We start from the raw sequence: 25,228 nt of genomic DNA, 5'->3' as shown, positions 1-25,228 counted from the left end.
TGGTAGACCATTGGTCAAATACAAGTTGTGCATCTTGATTAAAAAATCATTGTCGGGCCTAAAATTGCATAAGAAGTAATTAAAACAAAAAGTTAAATTGGTCAAAATTGTATGAGGAGCCATCCTCTCAGGCCAGCCGGGTCTGCTACTATTCGGTGAGTCCGATTCGGTGAGTTCCTAACCTCTAACCCTTAACCCTAACACCAAACCCCTAACCTTAAAACAGCAATGATAATTAGGCTACGGTACCCGATAATTAAAAAAAAAAATTAAAAAAATCCCCCGTTAAGGGATCAGACTCACCGAATCGGACTCACCGAATCGGACTCACCGAAACGCACCATTCCGAGGCCAGCCCAGGCCGCTTCCGTTTTCGACCTCAACTTAAGATTAAGGATCGCTGGCCTATCATACAATAAGAGAAATAAGCTGCTACTGTTAGTCTATACATAATTGTCTTAAACGTTAAATTACTGTAAAACGTTGTTTGAAGCTAAACTACTTGAAGCTTTAAGGGCAACCACGTTTCAATCAAGGTCATTCTGTACTATACAAAATACCGAACACTTTCAATATATTTACTTCAGTATTTTGATGTGTAATCACCAAACACTTTGATTGACCTCAAGAAGCACATTGAAAAGTACAATGCAAACGAATTTGTTTTCACACGAGTGAGTTCAATCATAAACATGTTAGTTTAATCATGTTTATGATTGAAGTGACTGGTGTGAAAATAAGTTTGTTTGTATTACAAGACATGTAACCGAGTCGTTCATATCAATCATTGTTGTGAGTTTGACACCTGTCAGGAGATGTTTCGTTTTCTTGAAAAATAAACTGCAGATTTTCAATCACAATATAGTTTTCAAAAGATACACAAAGCCCCAAACAGCAAATCAACCGTTTTTCATATTGATTCAACGTCTGCAGACGAGACAAAATTTTACACAAGAATTTAATGCCCCGCAAGTTTCTATGCTATTTCTATTAACGATCAAATCAGTTGTGAAGTTGCTGAAAAGTTTAGTTTCAAAATGGCTGCAAACATAAAATTTCTATTATTCACATGTCAGCAAGCTGTGTTTTGAATCTTTCTTTTAGTAGTATCCACATTCCACTATATTTTATAAATAAATATAAACCTACCAGAGATGACACGAGCCCAATAATAAAAAACAAAAGAATTATGCTGCAACTTTTGCAAGTGGTTTTGGGTTGATATGTTACCAATTTTGTTTTACAGCGTCGGCAATGAAGATTGACTTCTTTCATGTCATCAAACAGAAACGGCAGCCAACAACACAATGGGCTGGCAAAACAGAAAAATAAACAACACCAACAAATAGCAGCTTGTTTATATTTACTTTTCGTCACGGTGGAAACAACATCATTGCAAATGGAACAAAACACTTCATCGAATGGGAATTTTGTACACGGCATAATTATTGGTTGTGTTGTTGCATCATGGATTTCGTATTGTTCTGTCATCGTTGATGAATCCATAAGTTTTAGGTTGTCTTTGATGTTCTTTTTGCTCAACAGTGCAATAAAATAATTTTCAGTTATGTATTTATTATAACTGCCACTTACGCTTCTAGAATTGATAAATCATTAAACAGAATACACTTACAAATTGTGAGAGCAAAGCTTTGATGTTGTTACAAGCTTCTGTTACACTTAGGATGAAGAGGAAAGATTAAAACAGCAGGTTTGTATAAAAAAAATGAATAGAGTAGTTCACCAGATACTTAGTTTAATAGCATGAAACACTCTTCTGGTGTGAACTAAGCTAAGCTACAATGAGGTGTTTTAGGTGATGATCTGCTTTTATTTCAACGTTTCGTCAATCGGACACGATTGACTTCTTTAGGAGGCCGGATCAAGTAAATGTCTAGCATGACAGAACACGGGACCTTGTTGCTGTCAATTGTAGCCTGCCTAGACGTCTGTAGTCTCATACATACAAAGTTGAGTAAATATTGGGCTCTGTTGCTTAGAAGATGTTCATCCAATTTCACAATCAGGAAAGTTTGAGAGTCAGTTGATGATATGCTTTGTTGAAAAAGTTGACGAATGAGAAAGAAAGAAATGACAATAAAGTTTTTTTTAATTTTCATTGATTACCAAGGTTTGGAGCACTGCCTTCAAGAGATTTCTCAGAGAGCGTAATACAGTGGTTCTCAACCTTTACTTACCTGCCGAACCCTTACGCTAATCTGCAAGATTTCGTTGAACCCCAAATTTTTTGCCGTATTACAAAAACAAGAATCTACCACATTTAGTAGTGTAGTGTAAAGGCATAATACATGTTATGCCCTGAGACGCCACGCAATGGTAATTACGCAGCACTGTGCGCGTACCTGCCGTTGGGCGACGCAAGGACTGCTACGTGAGCGATGACTGAGGTTTTTGTGGTCATTCGAGACTAACCCAACATGGTGTCAGAAGTGAGATAAAATGTCGCATCAGATAATGTTACCAGATGCGTTTAACTGGCAACATAACGAGTGGGGCCAGTGGATTAAAAGATTCGAACGATATAGGCAAGCATCCCAATTAGCGTCGAAACCTGAAAAAGTGCAAGTCAACTCTCTAGTCTATTTGCTAGGAAGCAAAGGCGAGGATGTGTTTTCTTCATTTAAGTTATTAGAGGCCGATTCGATCAACTACGACGTAGTCAAGGAACGCTTCAACAACCATTTCAAACTGCGCAATAACGTAATTTTCGAAAGAGCAGTATTCAACCGCCGAGATCAACTGCCATGCGAGCGCCTTAATGACTACGTTACTTCTCTGTATGGCATGATAGAAAAGTGTCAGTATGGCGATATGTCTGATCAGCTACTGCGAGACAGACTCGTCGTAGGAATTACAAATAAGTCGCTGTCGGAACGCATGCAAATGAACTCAGAGTTAACTTTACAAAAAGCTATCGACGCCGCACGACACGCAGAAAGCATTGCAGAGCAACAAGGTGAACTTCAAGGTAGAGCGGAGAAAAATTTCGACTACGTGGACGGGGTTGAAAGAAAGCGTCGCAATAAGTTCTTCCCGAAGCGAGAATGCTGCCAACGATGTGGTAGAAATAAACATTACGAAAACGAAAAATGTCCAGCTGAATTCGTTACTTGTTTTAAATGTTCAAAGATAGGCCACTTTGCAAGACAATGCCGCAGCAATAAATACCAGGAAGTCTCGTCGATATCAGCTGACAAAGTCGTAACTAGTTACGAAGAGGAAAAGACGTCTTACTTAGGTGAAATAAATGAGTCTTCAACGAGTAATTGGACCGTGCCTATTAAAATTTACAACGACGTCATTGATTTTAAAGTAGATACAGGAGCGGATGTTACAGTTATACCAAAAACCTTAATTAAAGATTTCCAAAAGCTTCAATTGGTAAAACCTGACCAAAGGTTAGAAGGACCCGATGGACAAACATTGAACATTGTCGGATACTTCGACTACTACGTATCCTACAAAAAGCGTGCGGCATGGCAAAAAATTTATGTTACATATTCAGGTAGCAGAGCCTTGCTCGGAAAACCCGCCATAGAGGAATTAAATGTAGTTAAATTTGTGGATAATCTCGACCTAGAGTCAGATAAATACAAAAAGGCATTCCAACACTTGTTCGGAAAATTGGGATATCTCGAGGGGGAGTACAACATAAAAATTTGTGACAATGCCGAACCTTACCAAGTGTCCGTAGCGAGAAGAGTCGCTATCCCTCTACTTCCAAAAGTTAAAGGTGAAATTGATCAAATGGTAAAAGATGGTGTCATGTCGGAAGTTAATGAACCAACGGATTGGTGTTCAGGGATGGTCGTCGTCCCAAAGAAAAACGGCAAACTACGCATATGTGTCGATTACACTCAACTCAACAAATGTGTGAAACGTGAAAAACACCCGTTACCCTATGTAGATCAAGTTTTAGGCCAACTGGCAGGTGCAAAATATTTTTCTAAATTAGATGCAAAATCGGGTTTCTGGCAAATCAAACTATCAACGCAGTCAAAACTGTTGACAACGTTTATTACACCGTTCGGACGATTCTGCTTTAATCGTTTGCCATTCGGGATATCAAGTGCCCCAGAGTATTTCCAACGACAAATGTCCCAAATCGTTGGAGGTATTGAGGGAGTGGTTTGTGAAATGGACGATATTTTAGTATTTGGAACTACCAAGAACGAACATGACGACAGGCTGCGCAAAACAATGAGTAGAATACAAAAGTGTGGATTAACATTAAACGAAAAATGCGAGTTTTGTAAAACGTCGATAAAGTTTCTAGGTCACGTCATCGACAGCGAAGGAATCTGTGCCGATCCAGACAAGGTGAAAGCCATACGCGATATGGGTGCTCCAAAGAACGTAAGCGAAGTTCGAAGATTCCTCGGTATGGTCAATCAATTAGGGAAGTTTTCCTCAGAAATTTCAGAAGCAGCTAAGCCGCTGAGAGAATTACTCACCAAGAATTCTGTGTGGGCTTGGAAAGAGGAGCAAGAGAAGTCCTTTGTTAAAGTGAAGCAGTTATGTTGTTCCACAAAAGTATTGTGTTTTTACGATCCAACAAGAGAAACAATTGTTTCAGCAGATGCTAGTTCATTTGGATTAGGGGCAGTTTTGCTTCAGAAACAACAGAATGGTGATTGGCACCCTGTATGCTTTGCTTCGCGTTCTTTGAGTACCACAGAACAGAACTATGCTCAAATCGAAAAGGAGGCCCTAGGTGTCACTTGGGCATGTGAGAGGTTTTCTGATTACGTCATAGGACTGAAGTTTGTTGTCCAAACCGATCACAAGCCATTAGTTGCAATCTTAGGAGCAAAGTCGTTAGCAGAATTGACGCCACGACTGCAACGGTTTCGGATTCGCCTAATGCGTTTTTTTTATTCTGTTTTGCACATTCCAGGAAAAGACCTAATCCTTGCAGACGCACTCTCTAGAGCTCCGGTAGAGCCACCTTCCAAAACAGACGAAGATGACTGTCAGCAGGTCCACGCTTTCGTCTGTTCTCTTGTTGAATCGCTGCCAGCCACGGAGAGTCGTCTACAACAAATCAAAGAACGTCTGGCTGATGACTCAGTGTGCTGTGAGATTATGCATTATTGCACAAATGAATGGCCGACCTTAAGTAAGTTAGGCCCAAAACTAAAAGTGTTTTATCCCTTTAGAAGCGAATTGTCCGTACACGACGGATTGCTACTTCGAGGAACAAGACTAGTGATTCCCGTTTCATTACGATTGGATATCCTGGAGAAAATCCACGAAGGCCACATGGGAATCGTCAAGTGTCGCCAACGAGCTCGCGATGCAATTTGGTGGCCAGGAATGAGTAAACAAGTCGAGGAAATGGTGAGGAGTTGTGTTTGTTGCGCGGAACATTCCCGCAATCGGTGTGAACCAATGCTGCCCGTAGAAAGACCGAGCAGACCATGGCAAAAAATAGCGAGTGATCTATTTGAGTTCAAAGGTAAGAAGTATCTTTTACTGATAGACTATTTTTCGAGATGGATCGAATTATCCTTGTTATCGAGTACAACATCTCCTTCCATCATTAATCACATGAAGTCTATGTTTTCTCGTTATGGCATTCCCGAGATACTAGTTTCTGACAACGGCCCGCAGTATAAAAGCCGAGACTTTTCAAACTTTGTAGAAGATTTTAGCATAAATCATGTTACGTCTAGTCCTAGATATCCACAATCAAATGGCGAAGCCGAAAGAGCCGTCAGAACCATGAAGACCTTTCTCGACAAATGCAAAGATCCGTACTTGGCAATGTTGGCTTATCGTTCGACGCCATTGAGGAATGGATTTTCTCCATCAGAGTTGATGATGGGCCGCAAGCTCCGGACAAAACTTCCATGTTTTCCCGACAACTTGCTGCCAAATTGGCCAGATTTTGCACTTGTCCGCAAGCTTGACCTTGAGGATCAAATCAAACAAAAAAAAGACTTTGACCGTCACCATGGAGCGAGACCGCTACCCACCCTCCATCCAGGTGATGAGGTGTTTGTTAGAGACAGCAGTGCCACGCAGAAGGGAGTCGTGAGAAACGAGTATGACGCCAAACGGTCATACATCATAGACACCAATCAAGGAACATCAGTTCGCAGAAACCGCAGAGCATTGGTAAAAATACCACAGGCTGGTGAATTTGATATAAGTAGTAGGCCTAGCGTGAAATGTGAAATCTCTCATTCCATTGACAATCACTTAGTTAACAACGAAGCAAATACAGAGACCAGCGACGTCCAATCTACAAGAACGAGATCCGGCAGGATCTCAAAACCACCTGAACGCTTGTCATATTAACTGCTTACGTCTTGTGTTTTTTTGGGAGGGAGATAATGTAGGAGTAGGACTATAGTTGTGTCTTACTAGTGCATATTGTTTTAATTTACCATATTTCCTTGAAACTGTCTTACGATAGGAAAGTTGACAACGTTCCGCGAAGTTTCATGATTGTTTGACTTGTATACATGAGACTGGCTCACAGAACCTTAACTGATCTTATTTAATACCGTACCCTATTATCTTCCCATGAACCGTGTGAAAACTTATTCTGTTTATTGTACTGTATTTGCAATGTGTGGTTATACACCTGTTTCTGTATGATGTCTTTACAGTACCTCGATGCTTGGGCGGAGATGTAGTGTAAACGCATAATACATGTTATGCCCTGAGACGCCACGCAATGGTAATTACGCAGCACTGTGCGCGTACCTGCCGTTGGGCGACGCAAGGACTGCTACGTGAGCGATGACTGAGGTTTTTGTGGTCATTCGAGACTAACACAACAAGTAGCAATACATTACTGTATTAATAAGACTTCTGTTGTTGTATTTCTGAGACCAATAGTGAGATTCGAGGCTTTGTCTCGGAAACAGCAATTCTCATGTCATTGCCGTATGCAAGCTGGTTTCGTTTTTCTGTTTCAACATCCACAGGAATAGAAAACGCAAGCTCGCATAAATAAATGGTTACGAATGGCATGAGAACTTCGAGGGCAACTTTTGTAACAAGAGAATAACTTTAAATTTGTTGGCACCAAAACGTTGGAAGATTTGTTGTATTGAAGTTTCTTTTTTGCACGTCGCTTTCTTGAAGCTCGATAATGTCAACCAAGCATGGGCTGTTTATATCTGCTGTTGCAGTATCATATGCAAATGGTTGACGTAGGCTTATCCAGTACCCATGCTGGATATTGCGTTTGTTCAAGAAAGTAGTAGGCTACTGAGTTTCATCAATCAATCGTTTTATTTTCGTCATTAACGCGTCCGGGACGAAAACAACACTACTAACTACAATACAGTAGTCGATATAGACCTACCAGCACGTTAATAAACGGGAAAAGGTGGAAAAACCTTGAAAGTTAGCAAAGCCGTACTGCACATAATTCTCTGACCACTTTCTTTTTTTGGCAGGCATGTTAGGCGAAAGTTAAACAACAGATGAACATAATAAACAACATATTATGCCTGGCGCATGAAATGAACACTGCTAGAAGTGTGCTGTCTTCGTGCTTACTTTTATCATTCTTTGTTATTAATAAGGTTACATTAAAAAATTTACATTTAAAAAGATATGTCTTAATGAACAGTGTTCATGAACAGTCTTCCCTCTAAAAAAGCAATGAGTTGGTTTTTATGCCTGGCGCATGAAATGAACACTGTTAGAAGTGTGCTGTCTTCGTGCTTACTTTTATCATTCTTTGTTATTAAATATGTTACGTTAAAAAAGGTTACATTTAAAAAGATATGGCAATCATGAGCCTTTCTTTTTTCTAGCATAAATATCTGTGTCTTAATACAATGAAAAAAAAAAATGTAGGCCTACCGGTCCGATACTGACTGATGGCTGACTACTGAACACTACTGTCAGTCAATACAAAGCCTTAAGCAAACCTGCCTACAAAAAAGTAAAAATAGCCTACAGTAAAGTAAGCGTAGGCTAAAAAGTTTCTTCGATTTCCTGAAAAATTGAAAATAGAACTAACATGCAAAAAGCAAACGTGAGGAAGTTCATGTTTTGAGAAAATCAAGTTTTTCTTACCGATCGTTTTTACAATGTTGCGTAATATATTTTGTATTCTGTGTTACATGCAGATGGCACCATTACATCACGCGTCAAACCAGGGGCGTTGGAAGGGGAATCTAGGTGGTACTTTTGGACCCGGCCCTGGAATATGTAAGGGGTCTAGATTTAAATGATTCTCTGCGACTTCAAACATTATCAAGATATTAATATAATCAGATTGAAAGGAATTGCCATCAAAGGTTAAAACAGCGATTTCGGCCGTCAGATGGTAATGTACCGGGCCCCCTTGTGAGTACCGGGCCCACTTCAGCTTTCTGGTTGGAAAATAGCCAGCACTTTAGTCACCAAACGGTAAAATAAGAATTTAGTCTAGCATAGTGATTTCTCTAACCTCGAATATTACCCGAAACACGAATTTCAAAATAAACAGGCTAATATTTGTTTAAACTCAAAAACTGAAATGGCACAGGTAAGAAGATTGCTATCCCTATTTCTGCACTAAAAGTTAGACCAAAATTGCTTTTCAGATTGCAGCAATCAGCAAATGTTTGACCTAGGCCCAAATTAACACCTTTCCCAAATCAAATTAAAAACTTTCTGGCTGTCTGCAGTAACTTTGCTGTACATTCTCTTCTGATGAGCCTAGAATGACCAGTGAAACATCAATGGAATCGAGAAGTAATACTCTAGTGCCATGTGACCAATAAAAGTTAGAAAAAGCAATCACTAGCTAGAGAAGTTTTGCGGTTCAACAAATAAGATTGTGCAAGATTTGTTAAATGACCATGCTTAAACGACATTAATAAAAGTTTGTACACAACCTCTATATTCATAACATTGTCGATGAAGGTGGCCCGAAAATAAATTGGTCCCGGGCCCGAGAAATCCTGTCAACGACCCTGCGTCAAACACACAGATATTTATTAACCATCACGTAAGCCGCAATTGGGGCTCAAGTAGTCAACCTTCACGTGGTGAGCCCTGGATTCGACTGATGACAACAAACCGACAAGTAGCAAAGAGAAAGCAAAGCTCATCTGAAGCAAACAACATGCAAATGGAGTTGCAGTCTCCGATTAATTCCGACCCCGATCAAGCGCCCTTATTAGGGTGGACATCAACGAATGTCGCAAGGGAAGGAATAACCTTGCTGCAGCTCAATGTGGAAGGCTTTTCAAGAGCCAAGTCTACAGTTTTAGAACACCTGATTGAACCTTGCAACCGACTGCCATCCTATTCCAAGAAACCCACTGTGTGGATGTTTCGCGCCTGAAGATAACGAGCTTCCAACTTGCCTCCTACACTCTTAGTAAAATCCATGGAGTTGCGACGTTTGTGCACAGTGCTGCAACTTGGCCACATGTGTCCTCTTCTGATGATAGTGACTCAGACATAGAGTGGGTCGCTACTACTATCGAGAGCATATGCGTTGTTAACGTCTACAAGTCACCACAGACAAGATTTCTGAACGATTCGATCCCGAACTTCAGTTCCCCATGCATGTACGCTGGCGACTTCAACTGCCACAGCATTCTATGGGGTTATAACATCACTAACTCTGATGGGACAGCTTTGGAAGATTGAGCATCCCTCGTAGAGGCTCAGTTTCTGCACGACCCAAAACAACCTGATAGTTTCTGCTCTGCCAGATGGGGTACCACATCTAACCCCGATTTGGCCTTTGTGAAGCTTGGCGGAATCCTCCCGCATCGCGCTGTACTGGAGAAATTCCCTCGGTCCCAACACCAACCCTCACTGATTGTCCCTTCTAACCCAATTCGACCAGTAGCCTACCAACCAAATACATCCCAAGATGAAACTTCCGGAAAGCGCACGGAAAAGTACACCGACCTTGTAGAGCAGCAATGTAACCAGATTCCTGAAGCAAACACCGTAGGAGTGGACGCAGCATACAAAACATTCTGTCAACACCTCATCAAGGCAGCCAAGCTATCCATCCCAAGGAGCTGCAGGAGAAATTTTATCCCAACCTGGGATAACGAATATCAGCAAAAATATGATACTTTTATGTCATCCGAACATGGCTTGATAGCTGCGGCAGCCGCTACTGACTTAACAGACTGCATCAACAGGAAAAAAAGAGGTAGATGGGAGGAATCCGTCGCTGGAATAGACTTCACCCACTCAAGTCGTAAAGCCTGGTCAACGCTCAACCGCCTCACAGGCAGGACCACGAAACCAAATCCATGCCCTATAACGGCCAACTCCATAGCGAAACAACTTCTCGCAAATGGCCAATATCAAGGAGCTGATAAAGCGCATGCCAGAGCAGTGAAAAATGAAATCAACCAACTATGGAAGGTACCCAGTTCAAGCTGTTTCCTACCTACCTCTTTAAACATCTCTGAGTTGGACGCAGCCATCAAACACCTAAAAACTGGCAAATCACAAGGCCCAGACAAAATCCCTCTAGAGCTAATTAAACATATTGGACTACTCGCAAGAGAGTGGCTGCGACAGTTCATGTCATTCTGCCTAAAGAAGTTGCTCCTCCCAAAGATCTGGAAGAAGGCTAACATCATAGCCATTAGAAAGCCCAACAAGCCAGCTGATAACCCTAAAAGTTACAGGCCTATTTCCTTGCTCTGTGTGCCATACAAGTTACTTGAGCGTCTCTTACTGAGCAGACTCGAACCAATCGTTGACCCAAAACTGCCTGAAGAACAAGCTGGATTCCGACGCGGCCGATGCACAACTGACCAGGTTGTTAAGCTTACTGATGACATCGAAAGTGGTTTTGAAGCCCGTGAGAAGGTGGGTGTTGTCCTAGTGGATTTTACAGCAGCCTATGACACTGTGTGGCACAGTGGTCTTACTATGAAACTATTACAACTCATTCCTGACCGACACATGGTTAACCCTATTCGAACTAACGGGTGGACGGGTTCCGTCCATACCTAAAACTTTCATCGATTACAGAAAAGTTACTGGCTCAAATTAGCTGAAGTTTTATGACTTTTCCTAAAAATTCGTCTTCTTTGTTGTAGTAATAAAATGACATTTTTATGTGGTATAGTTTTTTAGTTATCAGCAGTTTTTGACACCCTACTCCTAAAATTGCCAGGTCATCTGAAAAACTTTATCATCTTGTACAAGCAAGTTAGCAAACATTTGTATTGTTTTGTGCCTTCCAAGATTTACTGCGTGACCTACATGACTACTGACCATTTCGGATTACATGCATGACTGGATCGTGTGCCTTTAACGAAGATATTAACGATTTCAGGAGATTATGACGGAGACATCAGAAAAGTTTAAGAAAAAATGAATAATTTTAGCAAAAAAGCAATAGAAAAAACTGGTAGAGTACGTGTGTCCACTTAAAATTTTAACCAGTTTGTCAATAATTTTGCTTTAACTTTGCGAAAAAAATAACCTCGTAACGTTTTTATATCAAAAATTATTAGCAAATGAAAGTGTGGATGGAATAAGTCCACACGTCAGGCCATTACCTCACAAAAATAGCTTAGTCCGAATAGGGTTAAGTTTCTGGTAGAGACCATTTCGAACCGTACCTTCATACTGCATACCAACGAGGGAAAACCCAGCAGGCCATGCCGCCTGAAAAATGGCGTCCCCCAAGGGTCAACACTATCGCCACTCCTATTTAATATCTATATAAGTGACCTCCCATGCACTACATCGCAACAGTATGGCTATGCAGATGATCTAGCTCTTCTATATGCTCACAGGAAGTGGCATAAGGTGGAAAGAAAACTTGAAACTGACCTGAAACTGGTGGCTGACTATCTGGACAAGCGGAGGCTCAAACTGAATGCGTCGAAAACAACAATCTCTGCTTTCCATCTAAATAATCGGGAATCTCAGCGTCAACTGCCTGTCTCGCTGAAAGGAAACCCTTTACCATATACTGCAAACCCAACTTATCTTGGAGTAAAACTTGACCGGCATTTGACCTACAGACCCCACATCGAGTCACTCCGTGCCAAGGTTACCTCACGAAATAACTTCTTGAGAAGCCTAGCAGGAACAGGATGGGGAGCCCGAGCATCAACCTTGCGTGCAAGTGCACTAGCCTTGGTCTACAGCTCAGCCGAATATGCCTCATCTGTGTGGAACCGCAGCAGACACACAAAAAAGATGGATGTATGCATTAACGACACCTTGCGCATCATTACTGGCTGTCTCCGCCCCACACCTACTGCTTATCTGCCAACTTTGGCTGGCATTGCTCCTGCTCATGTCCGTAGGGAAGAAGCCTCTCACAAACTGGCTTTGCATGCGAGACTCGATCCTCAACACCTTCTCCACAGTCACTCCCAAACAAATGGACCAGTCAGACCTCAACGCCTATCATCAAGGCGCCCATTCCATCGATATGCTACACAACTTGTGGATAAGAACTTCAGCTGCATGGAAACATGGGCCCAGGAATGGAACGAGCTGCCACACATCCCTCCCCAGTTTTCAGTTATACCAGCACTCTCCAACCTTCTTGGAGCAGACCTCTCAAGAAAGGCATGGGTCACATTGAACAGGATCAGATGTGAGGTTGGCTGCACTGGAGCTAATCTGTTTAGGTGGGGGTTGCATAAATCGCCGATATGTGTCTGCGGAGCGGTAGAACAAACAATGCAACACATACTCCACGAATGTTCCATCTTACGGCCCCCAAGTGGAATCACTGGTGTTCGACAACTGGACCCAACTACCGTACCTTGGCTGCACGAGGAGGCATTGCCAATCTAAGCTACTACAAAGCAAACGAGAGAAGAAGCCGCAATTAAGTTTCGGCTAGACAATATTTTCCAAAAATATTCGCTGATATACCATTCAATAGGACGTGTGTTAACATTTCAGAGGACGTTCGCACCAAACCCAAGAAACTGCTTCGTCTAACCCCTGGGGTTCGATTGAACCCTGGTTAAGAAGCACTGGAAGCTTACAGAGGCTAGTTATGAACACAAAAGTTATTAAAATGATAAAAGCGATTCAAAAGAAAGTTTCTGTTTTTAAAGCTGAAATGAGTCACGTTTAATGACGTTGTTTTGACGTAAAAGTTCTTGCTTATCTAAAGTTTCCGATTCCTTGAGCCAGTGCTTCTTAAACAGGTGAATGGTTCACCCCAGGGTAAATAAAATTTTTGCAGGGGTGAACCAACCAAAAGGGGTGAATAAGGATGAACCGTCAGAAATGGATGATAGCTTGCAAGCAGGGCGGATATTTCGGGTGTTCAACCTATTCAGTGAACAGGTGAGAATTTCCTAAAACAAAATCAATTCCAAGTTTTTAATTTTTTAATCAAAACTAATTGTTTTTTTTTATAAATTTCAATATTTTTTTAAGAATATCAAATAAAAATATTTTGTTATATATAGACGAGATAGTTTTATCATATCATGAGACAAGGGTGAATGAAATCTGGAGATAGATGCTATAGGGGTGAACGAAACTAAAAAAGTTTAAGAAGCACTGCCTTAAGCCTTTGATTCCCTTACAAGACCTGAATACACATGTGGTCCTTTCTTTTTGCTGTCTATTATCGTTTGATTATTGTATGGCTTGTGCAAGTCCATTCTAAAAGCTATAATGCTGATGACTCATCAAAACAAAACTTCACTTCTTTATGAACAAAACTTCTTTTAGTTTTGAAACACTTTGAAAATTGTAGACATCAAACAGCTGTGGTTGATTTTGTCACATTGTATCCTAGGTACAACTTTATCAGGGTACTCAAAGTTTCTTGCTAGTACTTTGCACAGCTTTAAACTTTTGAACCGCCCCAAAGTTCATTTTAAGTTTATAAGTTCCCCCACCCCGGGTCATCACAGTCGATTGAGCGCACGATTTTGTACATGAAAAAAAACGTTAAATTAAAAAAAGTTCCACTCTCGGGGTGTGCGCTTAAGCAACCAACTTTAACCCATTAAAAGCCGCCACAAGTTCCCATTGCTCTTTTTAGGAAATATTTCAGCCACAAAGTTGTATTGCCATAACTTCTGAATTAGTTTAAAAAAATTTGACGATTTTTGCTTTTTTGATGCATTTTTTTGTTTGCCTTTTAAAAGGACACCGGCCACATAGTCAAATGTAAATCTCGCGATACTTTAAGATAAGAAGGTGTTTGTTTCGGTAGAAATTTGTCAGATCTTTCTTGAAGGACGTTTCAAAGTTACTGTATGAACAATTGAACATATTATATTCACGATAACCATCGGCGTAGCTAGTGGGAAGGTGCCCCCCCCCATTAGGCAGTCCCCCCCCCCCCGATAGGAAGCTTGTAGCGGCAGAATATTTTTAAACCTAAACGAAAAAAGCATAGTAAAAATATTTTTTGAAACGGATTTGGCTCGAATTCTATTTGCTTGTTCCTACTTCACGCGTTCAGGGGTGCAAAATCATGGTCCGCCGCGGGCGGCACAAACCATAGCGATACCCCACTGAGAGTCGTCGGCTCCAGCTCGTGACCGAGCATTGGTTTCGTCATCAAATCGAATTTGGCTTTGGATGGTGATGCCATATATGGCCTTGGAGGCCAATCTATGATGGAAAAGACGTAGGCAAAAGTCACATTGTATGGGGGGGTATGGATTGTATGGAGGGAGGGACGTGGTAGTTTTAGTTTTTCTAGTGTTCGTTTTTCTTGGGCTTTTTGTATCCTTTTTTTTTTGAAAATTTCCGTGCCTTCCTTAGATCTTTTTCTCCAGAGTAATCTGTCACTAGCAAGGTTTTCTCATGAATCCAGATCAATGTTTGCATGGTTGAGGGAGACTTTCAGCTGATCTTTGTATCTCATTTTTGGTCTTCTGGGGGAGGTTTCCTGTCTCTAGTTGTCCCTCCTCGTTGTCCCTCTCATGACATGTCCTGTCCAGCGAAGGCAGTGTTGCAATATGGTGGCTTCTGAACTGGGCAACCTAGCGCGATCAAGGAATGCATCTTTAGTGAGACAATTGTCCCAACGAGTGCCTAGCATTTGACCCAGTTTCTTTCCTCTGCTGAAAAATTTCAAGACGTTTGATGTCACGGTGGTATAATGTCCAGGTTTCACAAGCATAGAGAAGAGTGGATAGAACGACTGCCCGGAGGACCATAATTTTGTGCGGATAGATATAGCATGGTTGTTGAAAACACGATGGTTAAGTCTTCCATAGGCGCAATGTGCTGCTTTTACACGATGTTCAATATTCTTTGACAGTGTTACAAACAAGCAAAAAAATGTGGCCATGTGGCCGGTGTCCTTTTAAAAGGCAACAATAAATATAAAGCAAAATAAACAAATAAAAGAAGCAAAACCTTACACAAGTTAGAGTGTAGTAGGAAGCACAATATTATAAAGTGTCAAACTATGAAGAAACATAATTCATATCTATTACCAATAGGCAGTAAAACATGCATGTTCCTCTTCACTTCACTTCATCCGGCTCTTCTCATTTTTCAACAATTTTTAAACTTTCACAAAATTCAGAAAAAGTACGTTGTTCGCAAATATTTATCAACACCTTCCAAAACAGACCCTAAACAACTACTAGCAAGTCCAAAATGATTCAATCAAAATAAGATGATGCAATACTGATGCATTCAAAACGATGTCCTTTTAAAAGGACACCGGCCGTAAATGGGTTAAGTACATCTCTTCATTTATCGGCACTTGGTGGGTGGAATAACTAGGAAACAACAAGTGGTAACTTCACCCTGCCAACCTCGGTGACCGGTCTGCGTCAGTGGTTCAAAGCCTCGTTTGATCAGTTTAACATTCATGTCTAGTATTAACTTTTGGGTAATTTGTATACGCATAAGAAATTCACAGAATTAATCATTTTCTAACTAAAAAATAAAGAGCCCAAAATGTAGATGCTAACTAAACTCATGTTTAGCAAGCGTTTCAAAAATTATACTGACTTCATCTTCAGTGCTATGAGCACATTTATAGCACTGAAGATGAAGTCAGTACAATTTTAGAAACGTTTGTTTGCTGAAACTGAGTTTAAGATTTACATTTTGGACTCTTTGTTTTTGATTAGATCAGGGGTCACCAACCTTTTTTGCATGCGGGCCACTTTGGCACTAAGGAGCTGCTGTGGCGGGCCGCACCAATAAAATTTAGGTAGGGTGACTCTTATGCTAGAAAAGAACGCATTTCGTACCCAGTATACAGCGTTACATGTTGTTCATATTTATGTTAGAATACCGCAGCAATAGAATTAATCGAACAACGCTACTGCCAGGCCAAGCTCCTTTTACAACACTTTTGACTTTTTTAACAATGCCTAATAAACGAGGCCACTTGTTTTACGCCCTTATAGCGAGGCAAGCGGTTTCATCAGAATTTTCATCGCCAAGCAAGAGTGGTGTTGTCACTTCGCTTCACATAAGATATCTTGCAATTAACAATTTCAGTAAACAAGGAAATGTTTGACACATCGCAATACAGGCAACAATAGTGACCTGCAAACATATCAGCGAAAAATAGGCTCTAACAGGGCCACCTTGAAATGTGGCCTGATTTGTCACATTTTGCAGATTTTGATTACAGCTACTGCTAGTGCTTGACTGACATTTTTTGAGATGTTTTTACTTTTTGCGGTTTCCTAATGACAAAAATTGTTTTTGTTGCCTTGGGGAAGCAATAGCAAATGAGAAAAAGTAAGTTGAAAAACGCAAAATCAGACTGTTATTGAAAATTAACAGTCTAACTAAAATCTACAAAATCAAATTTTCTTTGTTTTTCAACATGTGAGAATGTTAAAACCTATTGGGTCATCTGGGGAAAAGAATAAAGAAAGCGTAAAAATCGAATTTTTAGAAAAATTTATTTAAACGTTTGCCCTAAGTTAGAAAAACCTGAAAATTTCAGAAAAATGTGACAAATCAGGCCGTATCTTTAGGCGGCCATGGCTCTAATAACAGGGAAAATAACCAGGCACTATGAAACAAACGCTTGTGGAAATCACCGAAAAATCGTAATTCATGAAAAGTCTTCCCTCTAAAACAGCAATGAGTTGGTTTTTCATCTTTTTTGTGAGAATCAATAAAACCGTCTTTCCTCTATTATAAACAACTGTCACTTGTGGTATGTTTCTCGGCAGCCGATTTGTAGCAAGAATTGACAGCGATAGAGACGTGTTTCGCCCATAAAGCTGGGCTCATCAGTATCGCACCGTATTCTTGCCACAAATTTATTCGACCACCGCTTGAAGAAAGGGGGCGTTCTTCCCGGCTATCAGCACAAGGCTGAGCACTCACTAGTACAGCCAGCAGTTGCGATTCGCTAACTATAACGGTGTAGCTTCGATTAACAACATTTTGCAGTACTTGCTTCGGCAGTAGCCTACATATACTAAAATTGGAGCCATACAGAAAAGATTAGCATGGCCCCTGCGCAAGGATGACACGCAAAATCGTGAAGCGTTCCATATTTCTTCTAAAAAAAATAAAAATAAAAACATTTTGCTGAGAAAAAGTCTTTAAGTTTATAATATTTTGCCAATTTATTATAAATTGAGTTGGCACACCGACCAATTTTGCCAAAAAAAAACTTGCACAAAAAGAACACTGCTCGTGAAACACAATAATGGTGAAACGCACACTAGTGTTTACATGACATTTGCAAACTTAAAATAAGCAACCCTGTCCCTATGCTCACAGACAATTTCGAAATTCGAAAACAGACGTTTTAATCAACCACTGGGACAGTGTGGCTGGACATCGCATTGTAATAACTTTAAGCAACCCCCATCTAGAACTAGGCTATAATCTGATTGGTCGGTCGGCGGAATCGTAGGCTATGCAAAGCGAAAATATGCTTCCAGGAAAGTATTTTTTGCCTTCGTGCTCTTTAACTCCTCAAGAAAAATATTTTTGACTATACTTGTACGCTGATACCTTCCGCGGGCCGCAGCGATACAGCGTGGCGGGCCGCCAGTTGGTGACCCCTGGATTAGATTAATCAGTTTCATTGTAAAGAAAGGTAAATGTTGCTGCCAAAGAAAGTTAAAATTGATAAACTTAGTTCGCTTTAAAACAAAAACGTAGAAAAAAACATGAGCATGATATTGGTTTTCAGATATAAGTTATTTGATTTATTGTTTGATTAATTGTGGAAATCTTTCTCTTTGGATTGAAAGAGTCTTTCAGGAAGCTCAATTTTTCAGTATAGCATACTTGTAGAGCAATGGTTCTTAACCAGGGTTCGATCGAACCCCAGGGGTTGGACGAAGCTGTTTGCTGGGTTTGGCGCGAACGTCTTCTGAAACATTAACACACGTCCTACTGAATGGTATATCAGCAAATATTTTTGGAAAATTTTGTCCAGCCGAAACTTAATTGCGGCTTACTTGATGGTTAATAAACATCTGTGTGTTTGAGGCGTGATATAATGGTGCCATCTGCATGTAACACAGAATACAAAATATATTACGCAACATTGTAAAAACGATCGGTAAGAAAAACTTGGTTTTCCCAAAACATGAACTTCCTCACGTTTGCTTTTTGCATGTTAGTTCTATTTTCAATTTTTAAGGAAATCGAAGAAACTTTTTAGCCTACGCTTACTTTACTGTAGGCTATTTGTACTTTATTGTAGGCAGGTTTGCTTAAGGCTTTGTATTGACTGGCAGTAGTGATCAGAAGTTCAGTAGTCAGCCATCAGTCAGTATCGGACCGGTAGGCCTACATTTTTTTCCTCACTGTATTAAGACATGGATATTTATGCTAGAAAAAAGAAAGGCTCATGATTGCCATACCTTTTTAAATGTAACCTTTTTTAATGTGACATATTTAATAACAAAGAATGATAAAAGTAAGCACGAAGACAGCACACTTCTAGCAGTGTTCATTTCATGCGCCAGGCATAATATGTTGTTTATTATGTTCATCTGTTGTTCAACTTTAACCAACATGCCTGCCAAAAAAAGAAAGTGGTCAGAGAATTATGTGCAGTACGGCTTTGCTAACTTTCAAGGTTTTGCCACCTTTTCCCTTTTATTAACGTGCTGGTATTAGGTCTATATCGACTACTGTATTGTAGTTAGTAGTGTTGTTTTCGTCCCGGACGCGTTAATGACGAAAATAAAACGATTGATTGATGAAACTCAGTAGCCTACTACTTTCCTGAACAAACGCACTATCCAGCTTGGGTACTGTATAAGCCTACGTCAACCATTTGCTTATGATACTGCAACAGCAGATATAAACAGTCCATACTTGGTTGACATTATCGAGCTTCAAGAAAGCGACGTGCAAAAAAGAAACTTTAAAATACAACAAATTTTCCAACGTTTTGGTGCCAACAAATTTAAAGTTATTCTCTTATTACGAAAGTTGCCCTTGAAGTTCTCATGCCATTTGTAACCATTTATTTATGCGAGCTGAACTACTAAATGTGGTAGATTCTTGTTTTTGTGATTCGGCGAAAATTTGGGGTTCAACGAAACCTTGCAGATTAGCGTAAGGGTTCGGCAGGTTAGTAAAGGTTAAGAATCGCTGTAGGCTACTACTCTCTCTGAGAAATCTCATAGAAGCAGTGATCCAAACGTTGGTAATCAATGAAAATTAAAAAAAACTTTATTGCCATTTCGTTCTTTTTCATTCGTCAAGTCTACTTTTTCAACAAAGCATATCAGCAACTGATTGTCAAACTTTCCTGATTGTGAAGTTGGATGAACATCTTCCAAGCAATAGAGCCCAACATTTACTCAACTTTGTATGAGACCACAGACGTCTAGGCAGGCTACAATTGACAGCAACAAGGTCCCGTGTTCTGCCATGCTAGACAGGTAGCCATTACCTGGTCCGGCCTCCTGAAGAAGTCAATCGTGTCCGATTGACGAAACGTTGAAATATAAGCAGATTATCACCTGGAACACCTTGCAGTAGCTTATCTTAGTTCACACCAGAAAGTGTTTCATGCTATTAAACTAAATGTCTGGTAAACAACCTCATTCAATTTTTTTACACAAACCTGCTGTTTTCATTTTTCTTCTTCATCCTAAGTGCAACAGAAGCTTGTAACAACATCAAAGCTCTGCGCTCACAATTTGTATGTGTATTTTTTAATGATTTATCAATTCTAGAAGCATAAGTGGCAGTTATAATAAATAAACAACTAAAAATTATTTTATTGCACTGCTGAGTAAAAAGAACGTCAAAGACAACCCAAAACTTATGGATTCATCAACGATGACAGAACAATACGAAATCCATGATGCGTCGAACAACTACCAGACAAACGTTGCAACAGCCATTTTGCAACCTGATAATTCTACGGAATCTACGGGAACTGATTTTAAAGCTCCCGTTCAAACGGACCAAGTACAATTGATGACGCTCAGTCCAACACCAGGAGCTTCAGTCCACAATGAAGTGGTTACAACACAACCAATAACTATGCCGTGTACAAAATTTCCAACCGATCGAGCGTTTTGTTCCATTTGCAATGATGTTGTTTCCACCGTGACGAAAAGTAAATATAAACAAGCTGCTTTTTGTTGGTGTTGTTTATTTTTCTGTTGTGCCAGCCATTGTGTTGTTGGCTGCCGTTTCTGTTTGATGACATGAAAGAAGTCAATCTTCATTGCCGACGCTGTAAAACAAAATTGGTAACATATCAACCCAAAACCACTTGTAAAAGTTGCAGCATAATTCTTTTGTTTTTTATTATCGGAATCGTGTCATCTCTGGTAGGTTTACATTTATTTATAAAATATAGTAGATACTACTAAAAGAAAGATTCAAAACACAGCTTGCTGACATGTGAATAATAGAAATTATATGTTTGCACCCTCTTTAAAACGAAACTTTTCAGCAACTTTACAACTGATTTGATCGTTTAATAGAAATAGTATAGAAACTTGCGGAGCTTTAAATTCTTGTGTAAAACTTTTTCTCGTCTGCAGACGTTGAATCGATGTAAAAAACGGTTGATATGCTGTTTGGGGCTATCTGTATCTTTTGAATATGTGTACACATATCTTTTGAATACAAACGAATTTATTTTCTCACGAGTCAGTTCAATCATAAACATGTCAAGTTTAAATAATTTAAACTTGACATGTTTATGATTGAACTCACTCGTGTGAAAACAAATTCGTTTGCATTGTACTTTTCAATGTGCTTCTTGAGGTCAATCAAAGTGTTTGGTGATTACACATCAAAATACTGAAGTAAATATATTGAAAGTGTTCGGTATTTTGTATAGTACAGAATGACCTTGATTGAAACGTGGTTGCCCTTAAAGCTTCAAGTAGTTTAGCTTCAAACAACGTTTTACAGTAATTTAACGTTTAAGACAATTATGTATAGACTAACAGTAGCAGCTTATTTCTCTTATTGTATGATAGGCCAGCGATCCTTAATCTTAAGTTGAGGTCGAAAAAGGAAGCGGCCTGGCCTAGCCTGGGAGGATTGCTCCTCATACAATTTTGTCAAATTTAACTTTGTTTTAATTACTTCTTATGCAATTTTAGGCCCGACAATTGGAATCTCCATGGAATGGAATCTCCAATGACCTTGTTTTCTGGAAAGTATTCTTCTCAGTGCTAACTTTCTGTTGTACAGACGTTCATCTACCAACATCCACAGCAATAGGTTCTCTTGGTGAGCAAAGAAGGCATTTCGGTTGATAGCAGGTTCAACTGTTACTTTTAGTTCAGCGCTAAGACAGCGCGACTTTTTAACTACGTGAAACAAATGTTTAGCTCCTTTACAGTAGTACAGGAAGGTTGCGTTTTCACTGCAAACCACGTTGGAGCGTATACCTTGGCAATGTAGGCTGCTCCACCAACGCTCTCAGATTTTCACAGGGATTCTTTTGTGAAACATAAAGCCTCAAAATGTGATTGGTTGTTGTCAGCTATCTGGAGTGATTCATCTTTCCTGGATTACGATAGGCAAAGTTGGCACCACAACGCCTTGAGCTAATTGCTTTACAGATGCCATACAAGTACAGTAGGCTACTGATGGTCTGTGCTTAGGCTCACGTCAATTGAAGGCAGTTGAAAATCAACAGCCTCAAACTCAGCGACTGGTAAACTGTCACAGTCTTCAAGTTTTTTACCAATGGAGCCAGAAAAACTTTGTGGACCAGATGTAACTCCATCAAGATAATGCATCAAGTGTCTCAGTGGTAATTCATTAAAATGCAACAGACATACAAATCGCTGCAATGGCTTTTTCAGGCCCTTTTTAAGAATTGCATATTTCCGATTATGTTGCTTAAATGGACTAATTGAATCGTAAGAAATATCCTCTTTGACGTCACATGCGATGGTTTTGCTGCGGAAAAAATTCTAAAGCAAATTGTGATATTTAATCTGCACGTCCCATGTAATCTTGAACTTGCTTGCGGCAGACGAAAACTTTATTTTAAGACGTTGAAATTTTCAAAGCTTAGTAGTCAAGCCACACTACAACTTTTAATCGCTATTACAGAACAAAAATCAAAATTTTCTTTTTCACTCCACCTAATGGTTATTGTAATCAGTAGCTTTGACAGGTGGTCATTTATTTTTGTTTGGATGTGAAACAAAACGCACATACATGAAACGTAGGCGTAGGAAGTCGTCGAGTTTACACTCTCCCATTCAAACAGATATACGAAAGCAGGTATTACGTTTTTAAATAATAAATTGACACAATAAAAAAGAAGAAAAAAGGAAGAACAGTCCAGGGGGTTCTTTTAGACGTGCAATGATTTTAAGGGCCCATGACCTTTCCAAGGGGCTAGAGAATTTCTTTTTCAGAGGTGTCGTAATTTAGGCCTTAAAGATTTTATAGGTACTCCGTCCAAATTAATCAACCGCCCTGTTTGTAATAGAACAATGTTTTTTGCCAAATCCAACATCAAATCGCAATACTAGAGTTGGGGTTTTATATTTGCAGTTACTCCCTTCAGAGTCTAACTGTTTTATGCCTTTATCTAATTTCATCCTGGTTTATTGCTTTGAGTCAAATTCCACACAACTGTTGATTTGTGAGCTACTACGCGTGACTGCCCAACCATTATAGGCCTAAATAACTTTTCATACCTACACCACAATCTCATACCCTATGTGACGTGGTCAGCTTTACAAATGAAGTTGTTACATTTCGTGCCATTGTCAGATGATTCTGCTTTCTAAGTGAAAGCGTATGAACACGAAGGATCGTTTATATGATTTGTCACCATGCTACTAAGCTATACGTCTGTTTCTATACAAGACCCGCTTCAGTTATAAATGATTTAAATTTTATTTTTCGGCCTGGTAGACATTCGAGAAAAATAATTTACCAAGCCCAAAATATTTATAGCTACAGTATATGCACTTCGTACAATCTACTTTCATAACTTGGTTCCATGTACAGTATATTAACCCTTTGCATTGCCGAGTGGTGAGAACCCTGGAACGACACTTGAGAGGGCGCTGTTTCGACACCGCTCAAAAGCATGCGAGTGTGTCTTTGGTAAGACACAGGCGTGTCTGAAGGTGAAGAGAGGCACGAAGATTGGTTTATTGCCTTCCCGTCCACTTAATCTAAATTTTCAACCACCGGGTGTAAGCCTGGATCCGACAAAAACTTATTATTTTATTCTTATTATTATATTATTATTTCAAATGTCCGCCTCGGTAGCTCAGTGGGTTGCCTGACTACGAATAAAGAAATTGTAAGATCAAGCGGCGCTGGTTCGACTCTCAGGGTGTGCGCTTGACTGACGCGTTTCAAGCACTGCTCTCAATTCAGAGGCACCAAGTAGATGGAATAATTCATAGACAAAATTAACACACTTCAACAATCGGACACTTCACTTTGTCAATTTCAGTGACCTGGTCGGAATCAGTGCAAGCCTCTACAACAGTCGTGGGATTCAATGTATCTTGCAACCGCTTTGTTTTGACCAAAATTAGCGACGTCTGGCAACCTTGCGTACGGTGATTGTATACTATAATCCACTCGAAAAAATTGGCCAGGAAGCGGATCTCCAAATTTTTTTTATTTTAGGAAGCGTTTCGAGCGATTCGGTGCGAACCAAATCTCACGGTTGCTCTCCCAGAAACTGCCAGGATTAAGTTATTTTTCAGTCCGAGGATAATGATTCCCATGATCAAAAAAGCTATTGTCTTGATGACGACAAAGCCATTTTATTATTCATCACATGAGGTAGAAAATAGAGACCGACGTTTACAAAAGTAATTTTATGAAAGAACTATGTTCAAATGTTCAAGCTTGAACAAAAACTGGATATTTTGAAAACAATTTTCAATAATCAAAGTATAGTAGAAACTGCACAAATAATCGAATAAAAGTTTGTTTTTTCAAAAAATATGGCAGCTGTAAGATAATGCTATATTCTGGCCAATAGGCTACATAACCTATGAGCTTGCTAACCTAGTTGCTTGCTACAAAATTTAATCATTTTTTTGTCTCCTTCCCGTTTCTTTTTAAGTATACCAGTGCATCATTTGCGAAAAGGTCGGAACAGTTTTAAAATGATGCATATTCAAACGAATACAATTGAATATTAACCTTACGACACAATATTATAACTGCTTAATCAGCCACTGAAACCGAAAAAAAGCCACATACAATCGAAAATGAGACATCAGGACGATGTACATTATACAATGGCTGAAATTAGCTGCTATTGGTAGTGCATTACCTACATTAATTTCAACACACCATTTCATTCTCATCACATGTCATTTAGAATCTAAACAATGGCCTACCTTTGATTGTCAATTTCTTCTTCCTTTTCAGAGAGTCGTCGTTCAAAGTCTTACTTGATCTGAGCGAGCTCAACTTGAAGTCTCAAAACTATTGACTCTTCTCCTTTTACAGCTCTTTCTGTTTCTTCCGTCTTCATGATTTATTTGTTACACTATGTGTTCAATTAAAAATCACATGTTGTAGTTTCAAATCCACATTCCCTTTCTCTATGTGCTTCCTTAGATTAATCAAAACATATAGGCTATTGATCGATTATTGTAAGATTATTGTTTAGGTTGGTTGGAAAAGATACTTGAAACAACTCAGACACTACTACATCCTTCATCGGCACTACCAAAGAGTCTCCACCTCTCATTAGCGACACCAAAAACACTCCATCCTTCACTGATGCTATAAAAGATGATTCAACTCTTATTGGCAATACCAAAAACACGCTGCTATATATACCATCATGCTTCTTATGCTTTTACATGTGCAAGAAATTAATTTAAAAAAC

The 25,228-nt window shown here is 39.7% G+C and overlaps 1 pseudogene; it reads left to right on the top strand.

Annotated features, from left to right (window-relative positions):
* The first annotated feature begins 17,354 nt into the window (after nt 1-17,354).
* On the top strand, nt 17,355-17,451 carry LOC145785289 (U6 spliceosomal RNA; annotated as a pseudogene).
* The last annotated feature ends 7,777 nt before the right edge of the window (nt 17,452-25,228 follow it).

The sequence above is a fragment of the Aplidium turbinatum genome, chromosome 1, assembly GCF_918807975.1.
Source record: "Aplidium turbinatum chromosome 1, kaAplTurb1.1, whole genome shotgun sequence".
NCBI classification, from domain to species: Eukaryota; Metazoa; Chordata; class Ascidiacea; order Aplousobranchia; family Polyclinidae; genus Aplidium; species Aplidium turbinatum.
The sequence above is the reverse complement of the archived record's forward strand: the minus strand, read 5'-3'. Positions and strand labels throughout refer to the sequence as shown.